The following is a 14,545-nucleotide window of genomic DNA, read 5'->3' as shown; positions in this document are numbered from 1 at the left end:
GGCTTCCAGAGTGCTTGCACCTGGACAACCTTCTTGAACAGTAGGATACAGGGAAATTATAAGTGACTAAAAATAACTGCACCCATGCTCAGTTGAGACAACCTTGAGCAAGAGGATACAAAAAAAGCCACAGACTACAAGTTTTTGAGGTGCCAGGAGCTAAAGCAGGGTACTATGCATGATCCCTGTACACTGCACCACCAAAGGGGTAGACAGACATAGTAAGGTACCTGTACCCGTGCTCAGTCCTGTCTGACTCTGTGCACCCCTATGGAATGTAGCCCACCAAACTCCTCTGTCCATGGGATTCTCCAGGTGAGAACACTGGAGTGGGTCGCCGTGCCCTTGGCCAGAGGATCTTCCTGGCCCAGGGAATGAACCCACATCTCTTACATCCCCTGCATTGGCAGGTGGGTTCTTTATCACTAGTGCCGCCTGGGAAGCCCATAATAAGGTTAACCTTTTGCCAAACCCACTCCTCCATCCCTATTGTTACACCAGTCAAGGACACACGCAGCTTCCCTCCAAGAGCTCGCAAGCGTACCCGTTTCTTGCTTCTATTCCCTGGTGATGAAACTGTTGTTCAGTAGCCCAGTCTTGTCTGATTCTTTGCGCCCCCATGGACTGCTGCACGCCAGGATCCCTGTCCCTCACCATCTCCCAAAGTTTGCCCAAGTTCATGTCCATTGGATTGGTGATGCCATCCAGCTGTCTCATCCTCTGACGCCCTTTTCTCCTTCTACCCTTAAACTTTCCCAGCATCGGGGACTTTTCCAATGAGTCACCTGTTCTCATCAGATGACCAAAATACTGGAGCTTCAGCTTCAATATCAGTCCTTTTCAATGAGTATTCAGGGTTGATTTCCCTTAAGGTTGACTGGTTTGATATCCAAGGGACTTTCAGGAGTCTTCTCCAGTACCACAGTTCAAAGGCATCAATTCTTTGGTGCTTTGCCTTCTCTATGGTCCAGCTCTCCTAACCGTACATGGCCACTGGGAAGACCATAGCCTTGACTATATGGACCTTGGTGGACTGAGTAATGTCTCTGCTTTTCAACACACTGTCTAGGATTATCATAGCTTTCCTTTTAAGAAGCAAACATCTTCTGATTTTATGGCTGCAGTCACCATCCACAGTGATTTTAGAGCCCAAGAAGAGGAAATATGTCATTACTTCCACCTTTCCCCATCTATTTGCCATGAAGTAATGGAGCCAGATGCCATGAACTTAGTTTTCTTTTTTTAATATTTGGGTTTAAGCCAGCTCTTTCACTCTTCTCCTTCACCCTCATCAAGAGACTCTTTAGTTCCTCTTTGCTTTCTGCCATCTGCATATCTGAGGTTGTGATGTTTCTCAACCTTTATTGGGGCTGGAGTTTCTTGCCTGAAATTCTCCTCTAGCCCCTTATCAATTTCTGTTGATTAAAAGGGTCCAAGAGTGGTGGTCAGTAACAGAATCTCCTTGAATCTCAGGTGCCAGCATTTAGAGGAAGAGCAATAATGGAGCAGGCCCTACTCAGAGCCATGGAAAGTAATGAGAAATGGCTCCAACTAAAATTTTTAAAATAATAATTTAAAACAGCAACGACAAAACCAGCCTAAACAGTACCAGACTGGTGCAGCCACCTGCTTGATGGCTGTCTATGACTCATCAGAAGCCAAGGATCTCACTGAGACTGTCTAGTCAGGTTCACTGTTGTTTGGGATGTCATTCTGGGCGCACTTCTCACCCTGGGAGACTACTTGGGTGCCAGGAGTTGCTCTTCCCCTGGGAAGAGTCAGGCAGCTTCTGGGGAGGGGAAGGTGTGAAATCTACTTCAGTTTGAGCCTGCTGGGGCTATGAAGTCTCCTCACCTTTTAGGGAAATTGGAGCATACCACTGGGTTACAGGCAGAGCTGGTAGTAGGATCCAGGCCTCTTGAATCCTGAGCTTTTTTTTCTCAAATCTTCGTCAAATGTGGAAGGATTCTATGATGATATTAACATCAGCTGGCAAAGAGATAACACAACTTAATGACCAGAGAATTTGTAGACTGTGCCCAAGGTACCCAAAAAGCATACTGGAAGCCTGAACTTCTAAAGCTATAAAGTTTTAAATTTTAGCTTCAACCAAGAACTGGCTGGATGACCTCTGAGCCTCAGTTTTATCATCTGCAGAATGGGGACTAACCATGCATTAAATTAAATTGATAAAGAATCTACCTGCCAATGCAGGAGATGCAAGAGACGAAGGTTCAGTTCCTGGGTGGGGAAGATCCCCTGGAGTAGGAAATGGCAATCAACTCCAGTATTCTTCCTTGGGAAATCCCATAAACAGAGGAGCCTGGCCAGCTACAGTCCATGGGGGCGCAGAGTCCCACATGACTGGTATTAATAAACCAGTTTAAAAATGTTAAATAATCTATGCAGGCTGATTCTTCCTCTCTTCTGGAAGATCTCAAAGGAATATGGCCACTGTCAACTGAAAGAAAAATACACAATGTAAAGTGAGTTCAGTTGTATTCAGGGACCTTACTGTGAATCATAGCCCAGGAGATGGCCTCTCAGATAAGACCAAATTGAGAAATTGGCTTCAGAGAGAGAAGGGGAAAGCCAGGATAAATGTAAATAATAAATAAATAATGTAAATAATAAATTTTTAGCTGGGGAAAAAACGTGGTCAAACATAAGATAACTACTAATCTCAAGGTAATTATTTCATACTTTTTTATTATTTCAATTTTCAATATTTTTATTGAAATAATTGAAATTTCAATATTTTTAATTATTTCAATACTTTTCTATGAATGGGAAAAGGTAGGAATCTGGGATTCTTGAAATTTTTTCATAGATATGCCTCTTAATTATATAGGGGCCAGGATGTTTTACCTTAGAGATGCATCTTAACTATCTCTGGGGTAAAATGCAGAATGCTTCTTGGCTTTCTCCATCCTGAAGTCCCTTCTGGGCGCACTGTTGTGGGCAACAGTGCTAATGGCTTGATCTCTGTAGAAATGGACTAGCTGGTAACTCTTTTTTGTCTTCATGCCGAGTCTGAAGTTTTCCTCCTTTCCTGGTTCTGAGGGTTTTGCAGTTACTCCTTAAGGTCTGGTCGGTAACATCCTTTGCATCTGTGGTGAGTCAAAGAGAACAGACGTAATGTCAGCAGGCATGACAGAAAACAGTGGCACCTTAATTTTATTTTAAGTGCTCTGCAGGCCTTTTCAAGAAAGACAGTTGCACAGTGTTCCTCACATATAGGTAATTTTCTCAGGAATAAGCAATAAAAGGCCTGTTTTAATAAGACTGTAGCTCTTGGCAGACCATGTGAAATATTCCCCCCACAAAAATGTTCTTAAATTAACTAAATTAGCTCCTTTTATACAGGTTAATTATACATGCATATATATATGACGTACTATAAATAACAAGCTTATAATTTGCTTTTTTCTCCTTGCGAATTTGAAGTGTTTTTTTCTTTTTTTTTCCCCCCTTTTAGGAAGGAGAAGGCAATGTTGAGTTTAAAAACACTCACTGAACTGAAAACAATATTGATATACATATGTTATTAGAGAAAAAAAATAGTCATGCACTTGCTGTTTTATAACTTTTGATTTTAGAAAACTTCATTGCAAATTTTAATTTCTAGTTCAAGAATGGCTTAAAAGCCAACAAAACTAATTATTCTAATTCCCTAAAATTTTCTCAACTATGAAAAGAAAACCTAGTGAGGCATTCTATTGGTATTTAAATAGAAAAGAAGAAATTTCTCCAGTCTTCTCTTATAAAGGTCCTGGGACCTCAATCTGATAGTGAAAGTTTAATTAATTTCAGTTCCAGGTAAACAAGGAAGTATTCATGTAGGAAAAAATAGCTATAAATTTTGGGACTCAGGCAAAAAACAATCCAAGTGCTATAGTGCCCCCACCCCAGTCCTTCTCCTTCATTTCTATTAAATTAATATATGTACAATGGTTTTTGTTTGTTTGTGGATTTTTTGCCACACCACTTGGCTTGTGGGGCTTTAGTTCCCCCATAAGGAATCAAACCTGGGCCCTCAGCAGTGAGAGTGTGGAGCACTAACCACCGAACCACCAGGGGATTTCCTATACAATGTTTTTTAAACGTTGCAAATATTATAAAACATAAAATAAAAAGAAGTAGCATCTCCCTCAGATCCTTTTCAGTCCCCTCCGCAGAGGTAATCACTTTCAATTATTCAAGAAGTTTTTCCTTATTACCTCCGTATTTTTTTTAACATTTATTTTATTTTATTTTTCCACACTGCACAGCATGTGGAATCTTAGTTTTCCCACCAGGATTGAACCCATGCCCTCTGTAGTGGAAGCAGAGTCTTTGGGAAGTCCCAACTGCATATTTTTAAATAATATTTTGTGCTTTTATTTCCTGACCTGTTGACTATATTTGTTGTGTTTTATCTTTTATGTTGCATGTGGGCTGAAAGCTTAAGCACTTCTATCTGCTATCTTGACAGTCTAATCACATCACGTTTTTCACAAAATAACATAATTAATTTTATAAATTAATAGGAAGTTAATATGTAGCTATGGCTAGTAAGAATTATTCATTGCATAGCCACAGAGTGTATAATGACAGCATTTCTTTCTTGTCTCTTTCTATTTTTCATTCTCATTCCCCTTTCCTGGAGAGGCAGTATATTCTAGTGGTTAGGGTTAGAGACTCTGGAGCCAGACCTTGGGATTAGACCTTTGCTTTTGTCACTTATTAGATCTGTGATTTTAAGCAACTGATTTCATCTCGCTGTCCTTCAGTTTCTTCTTCTTTAAATGAGGAGGATTAATAAAAGTATACATATTAAAGTACACCTGGAAAATCCCATGGACGGAGGAGCCTGGGGGGCTGCAGTCCATGGGGTCGCAGGGAGTTGGACATGACTGAACGACTTCACTTTCACTTTTCACTTTCGTGCATTGGAGAAGGAAATGGCAACCCACTCCAGTGTTCTTGCCTGGAGAATCCCAGGGACGGCAGAGCCTGGTCGGCTGCCGTCTACGGGGTCGCACAGAGTCGGATACCACTGAAGCGACTTAGCAGCAGCAGCAGCAGCACGTAGCATCCAGCATGTACTAGGTGTCTGAAGTTATGTTTGACTTGCATGGTTTCCTTGGTACCTAATCTTGACTTTTTTCCATTTGTCCATCTGATCTGTCATCTCTTCTCCCAGATAATCAACAACATCAGGTAATCTATCAATTCCATTTTCCCCAAGAGCCCTTTCTTTCCCTAAGAGCTCTCCAAACTATTGCAACCTGGATCCCTCCAGGCTGCTACTGAAGGTTGCCCTCCTGGCATTACCCTTGAGATGTGAAAACCAAGTTCTGTTCATGGAACCAAAGAATGAATTGTTCAAACTCGCAAACACACAGGCAAAGTTTATTTTAAAGGATAGAGATACAAACTTCTCAGCATAGACCCTGAGAGGGGGTGAAGAGACCCAAAAAGAAGGAGGTAACAGCAGTTCTTATATCGTTACTAGTATTGATCTGTACATTTTTGGTTGGCTTGTGACTTTAATATATATCATTTTTGACCAATCAATTTGAATGTTGCAATGTCCAATTTTTCATTTTTATGGCTTTCTTTTGGTTCCCAGCTTCTCAGTTCCTGAGACATTGAGACGCCATCCCTCAACACTATCTCAAGACCCCAGACCATTATTTAGGAACCAGATGCATGTTTAAGAGTTAATGATTTACCTGCAGTTCTTCTTGATATACTGGACAGCAGTTAATGATTGTCTTCTCCTGGGTCTGAAAGTTTTATGACCCTCCAGACCAGGGAGGCATTCCTCTGAATGCCTAGAAACTGGAGCTTTGGGCTAACGGAGTGAATAAGTTGAAATTAGAAGAAGACTGAGGCTCTCAACCCTACACTGACTACCTAACAATTTGTGCCTCACCTGTGCCACTCTCTTCTTGGACATCTGGCCTTGTGGAGTCCTCTTTCTTGATTTACTCCCCTGCTTTGGTGAGCACATTAGCAGCCTTAGGACTCCAACCTCACCACCCTGGACTTTTTTTAACCCTGTATTGACCTTCCTTGACCTGTCCAACTTAAAATAAAAATTATTCCGCTTCTTTTTTAACTCTAATCACTCCATTGTACCCTCATGCTACCTTTAGTTCCATTACTTCCTATCTCCTCAATGCTGTCTCCTCCAACATTTTAAGTCTTTCCTTTCTGTTGAATCATTCTCAAGCTACAAACATAGTCAGATTTTTCTTAAAACAACAAGCAACCTCATTTTAACCCAGTACCACACCTATTCCTCTTTTCTTTGTCTTAAAACTTCTAGAAAAGAAAGTTTGGTGCTCCACTCTCCTGAATCCTCTCTGGTGTGGCTTCTGTCCTTCCAGGCCACTGAAGCTGCAGCTTCTGAGGACACTGGAGCCCCCAGTTTCTCCTCCTGTTTGCCTTAACATCTTAAAATAATTGTCTTTTTATCTCTCCATTAATCCCGGGGACAGGGGAGCCTGGTGGGCTGCCGTCTATGGGGTCGCACAGGGTCGGACACGACTGAAGCGACTTAACAGCAGCAGCAGCAGCAGAGGAATTTTTAAAGAAAAGTGCTTTTATTTTTCCAAATTCAGGTAATGACAACAAATAAGCTAACCATATGTTTCCTGGTCAAGATTTTTAGGAAATCTTTGGGAAACTTTGAAGAAATCTTTTGTAATCACCCTGTTATTTTGTGCCTAGAGAAAACTAATTTTCAAGCCTCAAATGGGTGCTTTAAAAGTTTTGCCTCAGTATTTTAAAGATTTTTACCTTTAATCCATTTCACATTATTAATTTGCTTGATAAGCCCTTTGAGTATAAATAATACAAAGGAAAATACTCCTGTGTAATACCGCAGGGAAAACAAATTCCAAGTTAATGAAGAGGGTAGAGCATTGTTCAACAGATTTCTCAGCATTGCTCAACCCTTCTGGGAACAAATAAATATTTTTAAAGTTCTCTTGGACTAAGGGCCTAGTCTCCATATCAGTGGAAAAGCTCTGAGAAATGGAGTATTCCTGCCTTTTCAGTAAGTAAGGATGTCATAGTCATTAGCGAATCCAGCCCTCGGTGTGAGTCCCTGAGCCCTATGGGCACTCTGGAAGGAGAAACATACATGATAACTAGCAGCCAATAGAACTCCCACTCTCTAAGGGGAGCTCTGGATGTGAAAAAACACAAGATACTGCCCCAGGTAGGTGAGATGCATACGAAAGGGAAGATTTCAGTGAGCCCAGACTCTCGGCATCTTCCCATATACAGAAAAGCACTAAATGCCTTAACTTGAGATATCTGGTTTTCTTTAATTAACAACAGTCTTTTGATGTTCAGACTATCTTTGTTTCAAAACTTGGGTATAACCTGGCCCCCCCTCTCACCTCCTCAGAACAGTTTTCTCGGGGTTCCTTGAGATGCTGGTGTTCCAGGCTTGAAATCCTAAAAATTCCCACCAAGTAAAACGTAACTCTGAACTTTTTAGGTTGTGACGATTTTTTAATTTGACAAATATGTATGTATATTCTTTGCACATAATATGTATATGTTCCCCACCCTACCCCACCGTCTCTGAGATGTGTAATACATACTCAGATTTGAGTTACATTGGAGCTTGGTGGGCTACAGTCCACGGGCCGCAAAGAGTCGGACATGACTGAGCAACTTCACTTCACTTCAAGAAAATTCAGTAGATGAATATAGAGAGGCTTTGCCTTTCTAATTAAAATATGTAGCAGGCTTTGAGTAGATTTTTGAAAGTTTCCAATTTCTTCTCTTAGAAATAAATATTCGGGTAAATCAGGCAAATAATCATTATAAAATCACTATTCAATCTTATTATTGTTGTGGAATCTGGAGTTGCAAAACACACCTCGGAGGACACTCAAGACAGTGGAGTACAGTTTATTACACCAGCGGGTCCAAGAGGAATCAGTTCCCAGCAAGGACCCTGCTGTTTCTGAGAGGCCCAGTTTTATACTCCCCACTACGTTACTGGTTACACATTAGCAACCTCTTTGTTGTACATGACTGAGTTTTACAAGTAGGTGCTAGGAGAACAAGCAATTAAGGTTAAAGCGGGGAGAAACGATGATTGTACATCAAGGGGGGATGTTTCATGGTTAATCTAACAGGGGCAGCCTGACCTCAACTACAGTCTCCATTTGCCGTCTGTAGGGAGGGTTCATTAGCAATGGTTTCCTCACTCCTGGGCAGGGTTCAGGCCCAGTTTACATCCTGCCTTTCAGATGGATGACAGGCTTCAAGATGGAGTCTCTCCTGCTTTGCTCACACTGGCCCCAACATTGCCTCCTCTTGACACTCATCTTTAGCAATGGGCATCAGTCATGGGTAGGTATTGTACACGGGGGCTATGTAACTGCAGCAGGGTTGTCAGTCTGGAGGCTACACATCGAGGTATACACTAAAGAATACAAGGCCCCCAAATCAGTAATACAATGATTAACAAAATAATTACAAAAAGATTTTTCTACCAATCACCTTTGATCCAAGAAAATATCAACATCCAAAAAGGAGGATTATCATTTGACATTGCTTTTGCCTGGTTTTTCATGCTGTCTAGAGCAGCTGATACATTGCCAGATAAATCAGAGATATATACACAACATTTAACTTTAATTGTAGCAGAAGTCTCTCCTTGGGCAGCCATAAGTATGTGAAAGAAAGTGAAAGTTAGAAGGTGAAGTCGCTCAGTCGTGTCCGACTCTTTGGGACCCACCAGGCTCCTCCGTCCATGGGATTCTCCAGGCAAGAATACTGGAGTGGGTTGCCATTTCCTTCTCCAGGGGGATCTTCCCGACCCAGGGATTGAACCCAGGTCTCCCGCATTGCAGGCAGACACTTTAACCTCTGAGCCACCAGGGAAGCCCAAGTATGTCAAAAGTCATCAAATTTTGAATCACTGTCTTTCTCATTTGTATTTGTTCTTCATTTAAAACTTGGATTGCCTTTGTGTTGTCCAGGAGGGCCTGTTTCATGAAGTTAGTTAGAGCTTCGACTTTAATCATAATGTCTGTTGTTTCTATAGATGGTACAAACAAGGCAGCTATGTAATCACACCATTGAAATATAGACCTTGCCCACTGCATGTCAATAAGGCAAATTTACTAGGGCTTGTTGTAAGGATGGCTTAATACTTCCATGAGCAAAGGCAACTCCTAAAGTGTAGCGGCCGACCCAACTGACTGGAAGCCAAGGCTGTAAGTTCGATCCATACAGTCATTGGGTGCTGTTGGGGCCACCCATCAGATCCCAGGGTTGCCCTTCCAGTCTGAGCCAGGCCAGTGAGCTAGTAAATCTGGGCAATAAGTGACCTCTTATGTTTCTTCACATTGCTCAGAGGATAAGTATCCCACATATTTTAATTCTTTTGGATCTATGGGACAGTCACCAAATCCACTCTTTTGTTCCCTTTGCTGCCAACAGATAGGGGCAGGGACAATAGGTTGGCCTTTTTCTGGAGTCATCCGAATATATTTATCCCATATCTGGTAAAATTGTTCAAAGTACATGATGGATTGGCCCTTTTTACTGGCCATAGAGTTTTTATCTTTTTTTAAATTTTTTAAGTAAAAAGTATAGGCTTTTGTTACTTCTGGAAAGCTTGCATTTGCTTTAAATGTCACCCCATGGCCTTGATCAATCTGATTAGAGTCCAGTTTACACCAAGAAAGAAGCGACAGGTTGTGAGTTATCAAAGAAATGTTTCCCGTTATTGTCTCAAAAAAAAGAAAGCAGGGGGCTAAAGTCCCCTCTGCGGAGGGGAGACACCCACCAGGGAAGTCCACCGATCACTGACAAAGGCATGGCCCCACAAACACAACAGTTAGAAGTGTTACAGAAGTTCACATACAAGTGGGCCCAGGACAGGAGCACCTTATCCTGAGTCTGCAGTCCCAGTAGGGTTGTCATGCCGACTAGGAATAGCAGAGTCATCTGTACCAGCTCCATCATGGGTATGTGGTCGTTGATGGAAGATGAGTCGGGTCTTCAGTGGTTCTTGTGGATTAGTGTGGGCAGTGTCCCTTACCCTCCGCTGCTGTCTTGAGCCGAGTGTGGTGAGTCCAGGGAGTAATACCTGAAATTTTAACTGGAATGGGAGTGGTTAGTACAATAGTGTATGGCCCTCTCCAGGTGGGGGATACCATCCGCTGTTTCCAATCATTTACCGATACTAAATCTCCTGGTGAGTATGGGTGCATCAGTTCAGTTCAGTTCGTTGCTCAGTCGTGTCTGACTCTTTGCGACCCCATAAACCGCAGCACACCAGGCCTCCCTGTCCCTCACCAACTCCTGGAGTTCACTCAGACTCACGTCCATCGAGTCAGTGATGCCATCCAGCCATCTCATCCTCTGTTGTCCCCTTCTCCTCCTGCCGCCAATCCTTCCCAGCATCAGAGTCTTTTCCAATGAGTCAACTCTTCCCATGAGGTGGCCAAAGTACTGGAGTTTCAGCTTTAGCATCAGTCCTTCCAAACAAATCCCAGGGCTGATCTCCTTCAGAATGGACTGGTTGGATCTCCTTGTAGTCCAAGGGACTCTCAAGAGTCTTCTCCAACACCACAGTTCAAAAGCATCAATTCTTCAGCGCTCAGCCTTCTTCACAGTCCAACTCTCACATCCATACATGAAAAAACCATAGCCTTGACTAGATGGACCTTAGTCGGCAAAGTAATGTCTCTGCTTTTGAATATGCTATCTAGGTTGGTCATAACTTTTCTTCCAAGGAGTAAGCATCTTTTAATTGCATGGCTGCAGTCACCATCTGCAGTGATTTTGGAGCCCCCAAAAATAAAGTCTGGCACTGTTTCCACTGTTTCCCCATCCATTTCCCATGAAGTGATGGGACCGGATGCCATGATCTTCATTTTCTGAATGTTGAGGTTTAAGCCAACCTTTTCACTCTCCTCTTTCACTTTCATCAAGAAGCTTTTTAGTTCCTCTTCACTTTCTCCCATAAGGGTGGTGTCATCTGCATATCTGAGGTTATTGATATTTCTCCCGGCAATCTTGATACCAGCTTGTGTTTCTTCCAGTCCAGCGTTTCTCATGAGTACTCTGCATAGAAGTTAAATAAGCAGGGTGACAATATACAGCCTTGACGTACTCCTTTTCCTACTTGGAACCATTCTGTTGTTCCATGTCCGGTTCTAACTGTTGCTTCCTGACTTGCATACAGATTTCTCAAGAAGCAGGTCAGGTGGTCTGGTATTCCCATCTCTTTCAGAATTTTCCACAGTTTATTGTAATCCACACAGTCAAAGGCTTTGACATAGTCAGTAAAGCAGAAATAGATGTTTTTTCAACTCTCTTGCTTTTTCCATGATCCAGCCGATGTTGGCCATTTGATCTCTGGTTCCTCTGCCTTTTCTAAAACCAGCTTGAACATCAGGAAGTTCACTGTTCACGTATTGCTGAAGCCTGGCTTGGAGAATTTTGAGCATTACTTTACTGGCGTGTGAGGTGAGTGCAACTGTACGGTAGTTGGAGATTTCTTTGGCATTGTCTTTCTTTGGGATTGGAATGAAAATGGACCTTTTCCAGTCCTGTGGCCACTGCTGAGTTTTCCAAATTTGCTGGCATATTGAGTGCAGCACTTTCACAGCATCATCTTTCAGGATTTGAAATAGCTCTACTGGAATTCCATCACCTCCACTAGCTTTGTTCGTAGTGATGCTTTCTAAGGCCCACTTGACTTCACATTCCAGGATGTCTGGCTCTAGATGAGTGATCACACCATCGTGATTATCCGGGTTGCGAAGATCTTTTTTGTACAATTCTTCTGTGTATTCTTGCCACCTCTTCTTGATATCTTCTGCTTCTGTTAGGTCCATACCATTTCTGTCCTTTAGCGAGCCCATCTTTGCATGAAATGTTCCCTTGGTGTCTCTAATTTTCTTGAAGAGATCTCTGGTCTTTCCCATTCTGTTCTTTTCCTCTATTTCTTTGCATTGATTGCTGAAGAAGGCTTTCTTATCTCTTCTTGCTATCCTTTGGAATTCTGCATTCAGATGCTTATATCTTTCCTTTTCTCCTTTGCTTTTCACTTCTCTTCTTTTCTCAGCTGTTTGTAAGGTTCCCCAGACAGCCATTTTGCTTTTTTGCATTTCTTTTCCATGGGGATGGTCTTGATCTCTGTCTCCTGTACAATGTCACGAACCTCATTCCATAGTTCATCAGGCACTCTGTCTATCAGATCTAGGCCCTTAAATCTATTTCTCACTTCCACTGTATAATCATAAGGGATTTGATTTAGGTCATACCTGAATGGTCTAGCGGTTTTCCCTGCTTTCTTCAATTTCAGTCTGAATTTGGTAATAAGGTGTTCATGATCTGAGCCACAGTCAGCTCCTGGTCTTGTTTTTGCTGACTGTATAGAGCCTCTCCATCTTTGACTGCAGAGAATATAATCAATCTGATTTCAGTGTTGACCATCTGGTGATGTCCATGTGTAGAGTCTTCTCTTGTGTTGTAGGAAAAGGGTGTTTGCTATGACCAGTGCATTTTCTTGGCAAAACTCTATTAGTCTTTGCTGGGTTTCATTCCGTATTCCAAGGCCAAATTTGCCTGTTACTCCAGGTGTTTCCTGACTTCCTACTTTTGCATTCCAGTCCCCTATAATGAAAAGGACATCTTTTTTGGGTGTTAGTTCTAAAAGGTCTTGTAGGTCTTCATAGAACCATTCAACTTCAGCTTCTTCAGCATTACTGGTTGGGACATAGACTTGGATTACTGTGATATTGAATGGTTTGCCTTGGAAACAAACAGAGATCATTCTGGTTTTTTTTTTTTTTTTTTGAGATTGCATCCAAGTACTGCATTTTGGACTCTTTTGTTGACCATGATGGCTACTCCATTACTTCCGAGGGATTCTTGCCCGCGGTAGTAGATATAATGGTCATCTGAGTTAAATTCACCCATTCCAGTCCATTTTAGTTCACTGATTCCTAGAATGTTGATGTTTACTCTTGCCATCTCCTGTTTGACCACTTCCAATTTGCCTTGATTCATGGACCTGACATTCCAGGTTCCTATGCAATATTGCTCTTTACAGCATCAGATTTTGCTTCTATCAACAGTCATATCCACAACTGGATATTGTTTTTGCTTTGGCTCCAACCCTTCATTCTTTCTGGAGTTATTTCTCCACTGACCTCCAGTAGCATATTGGGCACCTACTGACCTGGGGAGTACCTCTTTCAGTATCCTATCATTTTGCCTTTTCATACTGTTCATGGGATTCTCAAGGCAGGAATACTGAAGTGGTTTGCCATTCCCTTCTCCAGTGGACCACAATCTGTCAGACCTCTCCACCATGACCCACTTGTCTTGGGTTGCCCCATGGGCATGGCTTGGTTTCATTGAGTTAGACAAGGCTGTGGTCCTAGTGTGATTAGATTGACTAGATTTCTGTGAGTATGGTTTCAGTGTGTCTGCCCTCTGATGCCCTCTTGCAACACCTACCATCTTACTTGAATTTCTCTTACCTTGGGCGTGGGGTATCTCTTCATGGCTGCTCCAGCAAAGCACAGCCGCTGCTCCTTACCTTGGATGAGGGGTACCTCCTCCTGCCTCCCTTCCTGACCGAATAAGTGGAGAAGGCCTCCCAAACATTATCTCATAGGGGGAATACCTGCGGGACCAAGGGTCATTCTGATCCTCATTAGCACTAATGGCAGCACGTCCATCCAGGGGGGCACCAGTTTCTTGCAGCCATTTGCCAAAGTCACCTTGATGGTCCGGGTCATTCTCTCAACTCTTCCTGAGCTTTATGGCCTATACGCTGCATGCAGTTTCCACTTAATGTTTACTGCTTTGCAGACCGGTTGGAGTAATTCAGCCACAAATGCAGGCCCACTATCTGATTCTATACTCAGAGGGAACCCAAACCTAGGAATACTGTGTCTCAGCAAGAATCGGGCCACTTCCTTTGCTTTTTCAGTCTTGGTGGGGTAAGCATCTACCCATCCCGTAAACGTACATACCATCACCAGCAAACATCTGTATCCTTGGCATGGCTTTACCTCAGTGAAGTCCACTTCTAGATGTTTCCTTATTCTTGGCACAGATTACACATGCGTGGTTTGCATCTGCACAAAAGGCTATTAGACATGGTATGACAAGATACTGAGCTAAAATCTTGCTCAGTTCGTACCCAGGTGGTTTTATCCTCATCATAGACTGGGGCCGCTTGGTGGTTAGTAGGCTAGACACCGCAGGCATCACCGTAAGTTTGGTTGCCGTATTGTCCTGGCCGGCTGCTTGCTTTGCCACTTGGTCGGCCAGACAGTTCCCTTTCACCTGAGGTGTGTCTGCCCTCTGGTGGCCTCTATGGTGCATTACTGCCACTGCAGCGGGTTCCCACAGTGCTTCTGACAGCAGCAGAATTGCCTCTTTGTTTTTTATCTCTTTATCAATAGTCCCCTTTCCTTAGATATGGAGAATGGCTGGTAGTAAAAAGCAGTGGGGCCAGGATGAATGTGCCCATCTGACCCCACCTTGAAACTCAACA

The sequence above is a fragment of the Capra hircus genome, chromosome 10 (assembly GCF_001704415.2).
Source record: "Capra hircus breed San Clemente chromosome 10, ASM170441v1, whole genome shotgun sequence".
Taxonomy (NCBI): domain Eukaryota; kingdom Metazoa; phylum Chordata; class Mammalia; order Artiodactyla; family Bovidae; genus Capra; species Capra hircus.
Note: the sequence above shows the minus strand (reverse complement) of the source record.